Source organism: Mastomys coucha, unplaced genomic scaffold (genome assembly GCF_008632895.1).
Source record: "Mastomys coucha isolate ucsf_1 unplaced genomic scaffold, UCSF_Mcou_1 pScaffold5, whole genome shotgun sequence".
In the NCBI taxonomy this organism is placed as follows: domain Eukaryota; kingdom Metazoa; phylum Chordata; class Mammalia; order Rodentia; family Muridae; genus Mastomys; species Mastomys coucha.
Window position 1 is genome coordinate 85,080,262 of NW_022196911.1, and position 9,105 is coordinate 85,089,366.

General features: G+C 47.7%; 1 pseudogene; it reads left to right on the top strand.

Moving 5' to 3' along the window:
- Nucleotides 1-7,335: 7,335 nt before the first annotated feature.
- Nucleotides 7,336-7,454, top strand: LOC116079359 (annotated as a pseudogene).
- The last annotated feature ends 1,651 nt before the right edge of the window (nt 7,455-9,105 follow it).

Sequence of the window (9,105 nt, forward strand, 5' to 3'; positions counted from 1 at the left end):
CCTCCTCCTGAGTGCTAGGATTAAAGGCCTGTGCCACTTTTCCCAGAGGTGCTTCATCTTTGAAATGAGACTATGACCATTTTTGTGAGAAGGACGTGGTGTGGACATCTCTGATATAACACCTACCACCCTTAATAAAGCCAATTAATTTTTAGCTATAATGTTTTCTTTCCTAACTTACAATGTTATTTTTAGGTGTGTGCGTGTTTGTCTACATGGACATCTGTGCATCACTGGCATGCCTGGAAGCTTTGGAGGCCAGATGAGGGCAGCGGATCCCCTAGAAGTGAAGTTACAGATGGTTGTGAGACACCCTGTGGATGCTGGGACTTGAACTCTGGTGTTCTTTTATTTATTTATTTATTTATTTATTTATTTATTTATTTATTATATGTAAGTACACTGTAGCTGTCTTCAGACATTCCAGAAGAGAGCAATCAGATCCCATTACAGATGGTTGTGAGCCACCATGTGGTTTCTGGGATTTGAACTCAGGACCTTCGGAAGAGCAGTCGATGCTCTTAACCACTGAGCAACCTCACCAGCCCCTGTGTTCTTAACTGCTAAGCCATCTTTCCAGCCCCTTGGCTATTACTCTTGATGTGAAGTAAAATGCTAATACCAGTTAAACAATGCCATCACTGAGGGTCAAACATAGTGAAAGCTGTGACCACAGGGACATATTGGTTCTGTTTATCTTCTCCTAGGAGAGAGCCATCATTCTTCTAGGCGAGGACCTCCAGGTAGGAGGTCCAACTGATGATATCCCAGATAGCCTCACACTCTCCTCTCCATCATGAGACCTTTGCCTCCTCTGTCTTCACTGGCAATTGTGGACCTCCAGGCAATATGGCTGTTCCAGCTTGAGGAAGGGAATGTGGCACAAGGAGTGGAGGCAACCCCTTGTTTTAGGACTGGGATCTGTGAGTTGGGCTTTGTAGGCTTTGGCCCAGGAACGCATGCTTCATTTTCTTTGTGCTGGCCGATGGACATGGCATCTGTAGTCTGAATACTTGTCATGTATGTATTCATTGTGTGAGGGATGCATATGCATGTGTGTGTGTATGTGTGTGTGTGCATGCGTGTGTACATATGAAGGCCAGGGAACAATCTTGGGTGTTGTTCCACACTGTCTACCTACAGCAGCTTGCCAAGAAGGTTAGGCTAGTTGGCCAGTGAACTCAGGGATCTGTCTGTGTGGACTTTGCAGTACTGAGATGACAAGTGCCTGCCATCATGTTTGGCTCTCTTCCACTGAGTTTTGGTGATCAGACTCAGATTCTCATGCACGCTGGGAAAGCTCTTGCTAAATGAGCTCTCTCCCGAGTCCTTTAAATGCTTTTCAGCTACTCATCTGAAGTTCCTTCTCCATCAGTTCCTGCTGGAGCCACTTCGGCTGCTTCTGACAATAGTAAGGCAGAGTTTAGGGTCTGGAGAGGTGGCTCAGTGGTTGGGAGCACTTCCAGAGCTCTTCCAAAGGACCTGGGTTCAATTCCCAGGACCCGAATGGAAGTTCACAACTGTCTGTACCTCCAGTTCCAGGGGAGGATCTGACACCATCACACAGACATACATGCAGGCAAAATACTACTGCGCATGAAATAATAATAATAACAATAATAATAAAAACCAAGGAGAGTCCATAGTAACTGGCTCTTTCCTCTGAAGCACTTGTTTCGATTTTGCTTCTCACAGCTTCTGCAGGGAAGCAGAAGGGGCTTTTCAGACCCTTTGTGGGGGAAGCTGCACCTTGGCCCATAAACTCAGATGTACAAACAGCCTGACCTGGCTTTCTAGCTTCAGTTCTCTTGTGGGAATGAAACTTGACCATTGGTCAATTCTTTTCCCTGTCGACCCTGATCTGCCCATGGTGCCTTCTCTTGAGGGCTTTGCTAGAATTCAGTCATGTGTTCATACTTACCTGCAGAAACATTTGGAGAATGAAGTCTGCCTATATGCCCCAGAACCAAGTAAACAGCTAGGCTGTCTATGCCACACTGTCGCTTTGTATGTGTGTGTGTGTGCGCGCACGTGTGTGTGTCTGTGAGTGTGCACACACACGTGTGCCTGCATGTCTGTGCATGCCGGAAATTAATTTTGCGCTCTCCGTCTTTATCCTTCTTCACTTTGTTTTTTGAGGCACGATCTCTCACTAAACCCGGAGTTTGCCCATTGGCTACATGGGCTGTGTGCTGGGGATCTAACTCTGGTCCTCATTCAGGAACGGCAAGCACTTTACCTGACCTATCTGCCTTTGCCCACATTGTTGCTTCTATGTAATGGAGAAGCCTCATCTTGACTCCAACAAGCAAACTGTGACTCACTGTGCAGTTGCAGTGACCTGAGCTTACTTCCCTCTTTGGTTTTGTAATAGTTTTCTTTTTCTCAGGAGACTTCTACAAAGTCCTGTTACCTAACGAATAAGGAGCCTGATAAACACCATTGTAAGGAAACAAACTAGTGACTCTTTCCCTGTCCCATATTGACACTTGCATAGCCATTCCATAATGGAGTCGGGGCCTGGTCTAGAACCCAGAGCCACATAATAAAAGAAGCCTTACTTCCTTTCTCAAACCAAGAATCCAGGAGAATTGGAACTCATGTATAGTTTGGTGGACGTTGTCTGGATATGCTTCAGGAGGTAGTAGGGATGAAATGGATGAGCTCAGAGACCTGAGAACCTCTAGAAGCCATTAGTAGGAATCTACTTCCCAGAGGATTGGTGCCAGTCTTTGTCCCTGTCACCCACTGTCCAGGCTCCAGTCTCAGTTCTTTTTCCACCTCCTTGGCTTTAGTAACTAACTCTCTTACTCCCCAGTGCTCCATGCTCGGCTGCTGCTGGGGCCAAATTGCTATCAAGACTGCATCGATGGTCACTGGTTGCTTACAACCTATATTTCATTGAGCTAAGGCCTACTGCACACTCCTGCATTCTGTGCTCTGTTCTGTGAACTTCCAGGATGACACACTGAAGGAACAGTGAGCATCTATCCCTTCACGTTAATGATAAGTGTATCTATATGCTCTTACCCCCAATGCATATCCCTGGGTATTTATTTTGTTGATACGCCAGATTCTCTTATGGAACTAAGTGTCACAGCCGACTTCTGGTCCCTTGGTCTTCATTCACCACCCTCCCTCTCCTTCACCTCCCACATCCAGCCCATGATCAAGTTGGTTGCTTATACTTGTAGGTTAATCTCTGTCATCCCAGCTGCCTCCCTAATTCCACTTCTTTAAGATGTTCTGGGTTAGGCACTCATAGTTATCAGCATGGGTTTTTTTTTTTTTTTTAGAAAACACAAAGTCCTGTCTGCATACCCTGTCCCCCTGGCCTCCTACTGATGTAGAGTTAAATATTTGATCTCTCCTATGGCCCCATGGGAACTGTCTTCTGCCTGCTTTTCCAACCTTAGCTCAGGTCCTTTCTTGCTTGTTGGCCACGTGGCGGGCGCTACCCTGGACTCTCCCCTCCCAGTCCCTGGTGGCTCAGTGTTCTTGGCCACCTCCAGGCTTTGGCTTTCCTCCCTACAGATCATCGCCTCGATCCTGCACATCCTTTTCCTCTCAGCTTAAATGTCATCACTCCAATCTAATTCCATTGCTTCCTCTTAGCCATTCTAGTCTCCCTATTAACACTACCCATATCCCCCCGAAACTGCTCACTGTCGGGGGACTATGTGACCCTTCCTCCGCTGGCTGTAAATCCTGTAAGACAAGGATCAAGACTTTGGGAGCTCACAGCTGTAGTCCCAGGCTCAGCACCTAGTAGATGCTTAAGAAACGGTGCTTGTTGCATGATAGGAATGGTTAACAAGTTCTCATGTGTGCCCGGCCGTCTGCCCGGTCTTTGACTGTGCTATCGTATTTTCTTTAATCCTCACTATGGTCATCTTCAGCAAGGAAGAGGACCTAAGAGTTTTAAGTAACCGGTACGAACACATCTGACTAGGAAGTTGTAAACTTGGATATGAATTCCAGTCCCAAGAGTTTTTATTTTATTTTTATTTTTATATATATATCTCTTTGTTCTGCAGTAGAGAGGATGTGCACAGTAGGTGTGCAGGAATTGGAGCTTCCGGGGATGGAGGCACAGGGAGTTGTCTCTCTTATTCCTTGACATGTATGAGAAGAGATCCGGGAGTCTCTGGTTTGTTCCCCTGTGGCGGTACTCTTCCTGAGCTCCTCCATGAGGTGGGGGTGAGGCAAGAGGAGAAGATAAAGGTTGTCAACGTGAAGGCCTCTGTGGAGGGAGGGAAGAGTCCCTCCTGAGAGGGCTGGAGCAGAGGGTGTCCTTGGTGCTATAGTGAGAGAGTGGGGGAGGGGCTTGCTGGGCTGGTTCTGGCTGCAGACCAGTTGCTCCCAACCTTCCTAATGCTATGACCTTTAATACAGTTTCTCACGTTGTGGTGAGCCCCCCCCATCACCCCAAACATAACATTATTTCATTGTTACTGCACCACTATAATTTTGCTATTTTGATGATTTTTTTTTTTTTCAAGACAGGGTTTCTCTATATAGCCCTGGCTGTCCTGGAACTCACTCTGTAGACCAGGCTGGCCTTGAACTCAGAAATCCGCCTGCCTCTGCCTCCCAAGTGCTGGGATTAAAGGCCTGCGCCACCACTGCCCTGCTACTGTGATGGATTGTAATGTGAAGATCTGATTAGCAGGATATCTGATATAGGACCCCCTCCCCCCAAAAAGGGGTTGAGACCTATGGGTTGGGAACCACTACTTCTGTAGGAGACTCTACAGCAGAGCTTTTCCTCTGGGACTCTTGGCAAAAGGGGACAGAGGAGGACAAGCAAGTTGCGAACATGGCGTTGAATGAAAGGAAGTACACGTCTGGAACCTGCAAGCCAGGGAGGCAGCTTAGAAGAGGCCGCAGGCAGGTGTGGAGGAACGTGGCTGGACCCTTCCTTGTTTCTTCTCAGCCTCTCTCTGTTCAGTCTCTCTCTAATGTCTCCTGCAGTCCTGAGCACAGGCTGTGCCCCTTCTGTACTATGCCTTGCCCAGGCTGACCACAGCCTCTCTGAGGCCGGCCGAGAATGAGACCCCCTTCATTCTTGGTTTTGCAGGTCCTCGAGCTGTGTCTGGGATGCAGTAGGGTTTCACACACTTAATAATGGTTCAATTATTCCAACTCCCTCCAGATCTCATTGGCTATGTCCCCTTCTGTATTATTGTCCTAAAGTGTATTAAACTCATCCACGAAGTATGTATTTATTTTTTATCATTTTCTGGTTGAAATGAAACCTCCTTGGGGCTAGGGACCACATTAAATCTTTTATCTCAAATGCTCAGTGTCACTGTAGACTGTGTGCATGCGTGAATGATCTCTTTCCTTTGCTGACGATGAGAAAAGGGAATATCATGTGGCTCACAGGGTGGATGACTGGATGTCTTCCCAGGGCACATGGGACATGTTTCAGGTGTATTGAGACCAGGTGCCTGCTGGTCTCAATATAATGTTAAAACATGGTATTAAGTGTCTACCAAATATCCTTCATTGGACCTATATTTTTCTTATTCTTGTTTTGTTTTGTTTTTCCAGACAGGGTTTCTCTGTATAGCCCTGACTGTCCTGGAACTCACTCTGTAGACCAGACTGGCCTTGAACTCAGAAATCCACCCGCCTCTGCCTCCCAAGTGCTGGGATTAAAGGCGTGTGCCACCACCGCCCATCTTATTCTTTATATCTACAAATACAGTATCATTTTTGTTATACAGATTAAAAAGCAAGCTAGGGGAATAATGTCTTTTCTAAGATAGATGGGACCCACTATTCATCTTCCTAGACAATACTGGCTGTTATCTCTTCATAGATGAATACATAGGTCAGCTAATGTATTCATCCCTGATTAGTTTTGGAGTATCTTTTAACCAACTCTGTTTGTGGGTGTGATATGAGCATTATGTCCAGGCTGAGAAAAGTGTGGTCTTGGGGCGACATATGCGAGATCTCATGCTGACCACCAGGTGGCGCTGTTGGCCCAACATTTAGTCTGGCCAAAGCTTGGCCGTTTTAAAGGGTAGCTTTGGGACCGCTCAAGAAAACCTGAAGGTGGTTTGCACTTTACCAGCTCCTGACAGTTGTCATCTGCTTAAACTGTGTGTCCTGTAACTCACCCCCATTTGAGTCCTGAACCTCCCAAAGAAGCTGTCATCTCTATTCCACAGAGGCCAGGAGTTTAAGGAACTGGAACTAAGTTCTCAGAGTGGCTCGGGGCTCAAAGGGAGCAAGCCCTGATCTGTAAGCCTCCCTTTCGTCCTTTCTTTCCTTCACACTCTCTCCTAATCGTCCAGCGTCTACCTCCCAGCTGCTCCGATTACACCCACTCTGCTGCCTACACCACGCCACTAATCCCAACTCACGGTGCTGGGAATCAAACAGAGGGCTTCATGCCTCCTTGGCAAGCATTCTGTCAGCTGAGATAAATCTCCAATCTTCCATTTCTCTTTTTATTTCCTCACTCTTTTCATGATGACATATGCTGGCTTTGGCGACAGTTGTAACTCAGACAGTGAAAATCAGTCGAAGGCTGTCTAGAGCAAGGGGTGTACGGCAGAGAGGTAGCTGTCTCACCCTTTTAAACATGTGTTTGCGTGTACGTATGTGCTCATACATGTAGAAATTTATGTGCTGCTGTACAGAATGTGGAGGCCAGAGGGAGTCAATTATCATCTTCCATGGCATGGTTTCTGAGGATCCATCTGGTCACCAGTCTTGGCAGCAAGTACCCATACTCGTTGAGCCCTCTCGCCAGCCTGTAGATAGCAGAGTAAGGATTGATAACTCACTATCAAAGTGGTTGTCCAGCGGATCTCTTGGGAGGTCAGGATGGTGGTCCTGAGAAGTCCCACCAGCTATCACAAGATGAGCATTCCTATGTGATCTAGGATGTGCAAGGGATAGTGAACAATCTGGTTTTTTTGTTTGTTTGTTTGTTTGTTTTTTTTTTTCAAGACAGGGTTTCTCTGTGTAGCCCTGGCTGTCCTGGAACTCACTCTGTAGACCAGGCTGGCCTCGAACTCAGAAATCCACCTGCCTCTGCCTCCCAAGTGCTGGGATTAAAGGCGTGCGCCACCACCGCCCGGCCGATAGTGAACAATCTGTTTCGGATCCTCCGAAAGCCAGGGGGAAGGAATAGTGGTCTTGATGTTGTAGGTGAGGAGGCGATACACAGCAGCATGGTTCAGTGTGCAGCTTCTGGAGTCAGCCTGGCACATTGGTACATTGGCTCAAGACATCCCAGTCTGCTGCCCACACTGAAGCTACCTGCTGGGAGCCCACAGGAGCCCCAAGCAGAGAAAGCTTGATAAAAGTCATATTGTCTACAGCCATACCACCCTCAATGCTCCCGATCTCGTCTGATCTCAGAAGCTAAGCAGGGTCGGGCCTGGTTAGTACTTAGATGGAAGAGCACCTGGGAATACTGGGTGCTGTAGTCTTAAAAAAAAAAAAAAAAAAAAAAAAAAGCAAGAAAAAGTCATACTTGAGCCAAACGGCTTTGACCATCCCTAGGGTCTTCATTGAGGAGACCTTAGGCTTCTGGGATGTGTCTGCTTGCTCAGCATCCTGCACACTTCCCATCTCCGGAGGCTCCTCACTTCTTACCTTCCCATGACTCTTGATCCAAACTGATAAGGCCGAACTCACTTCTGCCCCATGGCCCTTGCCCTTTATGCCCCAATGCCTCAGTTTAGGTCATCTGGAGGCCATCTGGGGACTCCTTACAGGTCTGCTGCTTCTGCCAGAATTTACCATCATGAAAATACTCTTCCTGCCCAACCAATGATCAGACAGAAAACATCTACATGGACTCCAGGGTTTTCCTGGTCACCGAGAAAGTGGCAGACCCCAAGTCTCTGTCAAGTGGATACTTGGGTTCTCCAAGCCTTTAGACAGAAGCAAGCACCGACTCCTAGTTGGGGCATTCCTGGGATTCATCCCCTGTTAAGTATAGGTCTTGGCTCTTATGTTCAAAATGATGGGCCTCCTGTGGTCTCCTTTGGCTTGAGGATAAGGCTTTTGGGAAGCTGAGCAAGGAGCTGACTCCCCCCCCCCCCTCCGTGCAATAGACTCATACTAGGTGTGTCCCAATTATTGCTTCTAAGCCTCTCAACAAGCCTGTTTCAGAGCGAGATTTGAGTAGAGAGATAGAAGAACTTTCCCAGTTTACTTAAAAACTAACTATCTGAACTCAAGTCAGAGCCTAGATCTTAAAGTTCCTCCATCGCTGGGGATACAGGGCTGGAATGCTGGGACACCACAGTGTGTTTGCTTCCTAGGGCAGAGATGAGGAATGTCTAAAGACCGACTGTCTCACGGACGTGAGGTATGTTCTCTGTAGCTCAGGAAGCCACGTGACCAAACCCAAGGGGCCAACAGGGCTGCCTGCCTTTGATGGCTCCAGGGAAGAATTCCTCCTGCCTTCCCCTGATTCTGGCAGCTCAGGTGTCCCCTAGGAGCCGGTGGCATGCCTTGGTTTCCATCTGCACAAAGTCTTGTCTTCCTTCTGGCTCTCTCTGACACTAGATCTAGGGCCTATGCATAGGATTTCATGGTCTCCAGTGAAGAACTCTCTATTCCCAGAGCTCCTTTTCCTAAATGTGTTAAAACGCAGATGTCTTAGGAGACGGCCGTCTTCTGTGGGGCCCACCACTAGGTAATGGAAGCTCAGAGACATACTTCATATCCACTGTGGAAGGTTCCAGCCAGTAAGAGCTAGCCAACACACAGGTGAGCTGTACCCCCAGGGAGGAGTGATAGGTCAAGGCTGGACTCAGGGTGACAGCCTTTGGGCACTCTAGTCATGGTGCCAAGGGCATGTGTGTTGGTTACTTCTGTGTCTCTGTAGCCAAAACACTGGGCAGAAATATTTTAAAGAGGGAATGAGTTATTTTGGCTCAGTCCATCACAGCAGGGGCAGTGTGGTCAAGAACCTCAGTCATGGCAGCAGGAAGGAGTGTGTGGTTAGGACTGTTCACATGGAGGCAGACCAGGAGGCAGAGGCAGGAAGCAGGCTCTAACTTTCTCTTCTTCCTTCCTTCCTTCCTTCCTTCCTTCCTTCCTTCCTTCCTTCCTTCCTTCCTTCCTTCC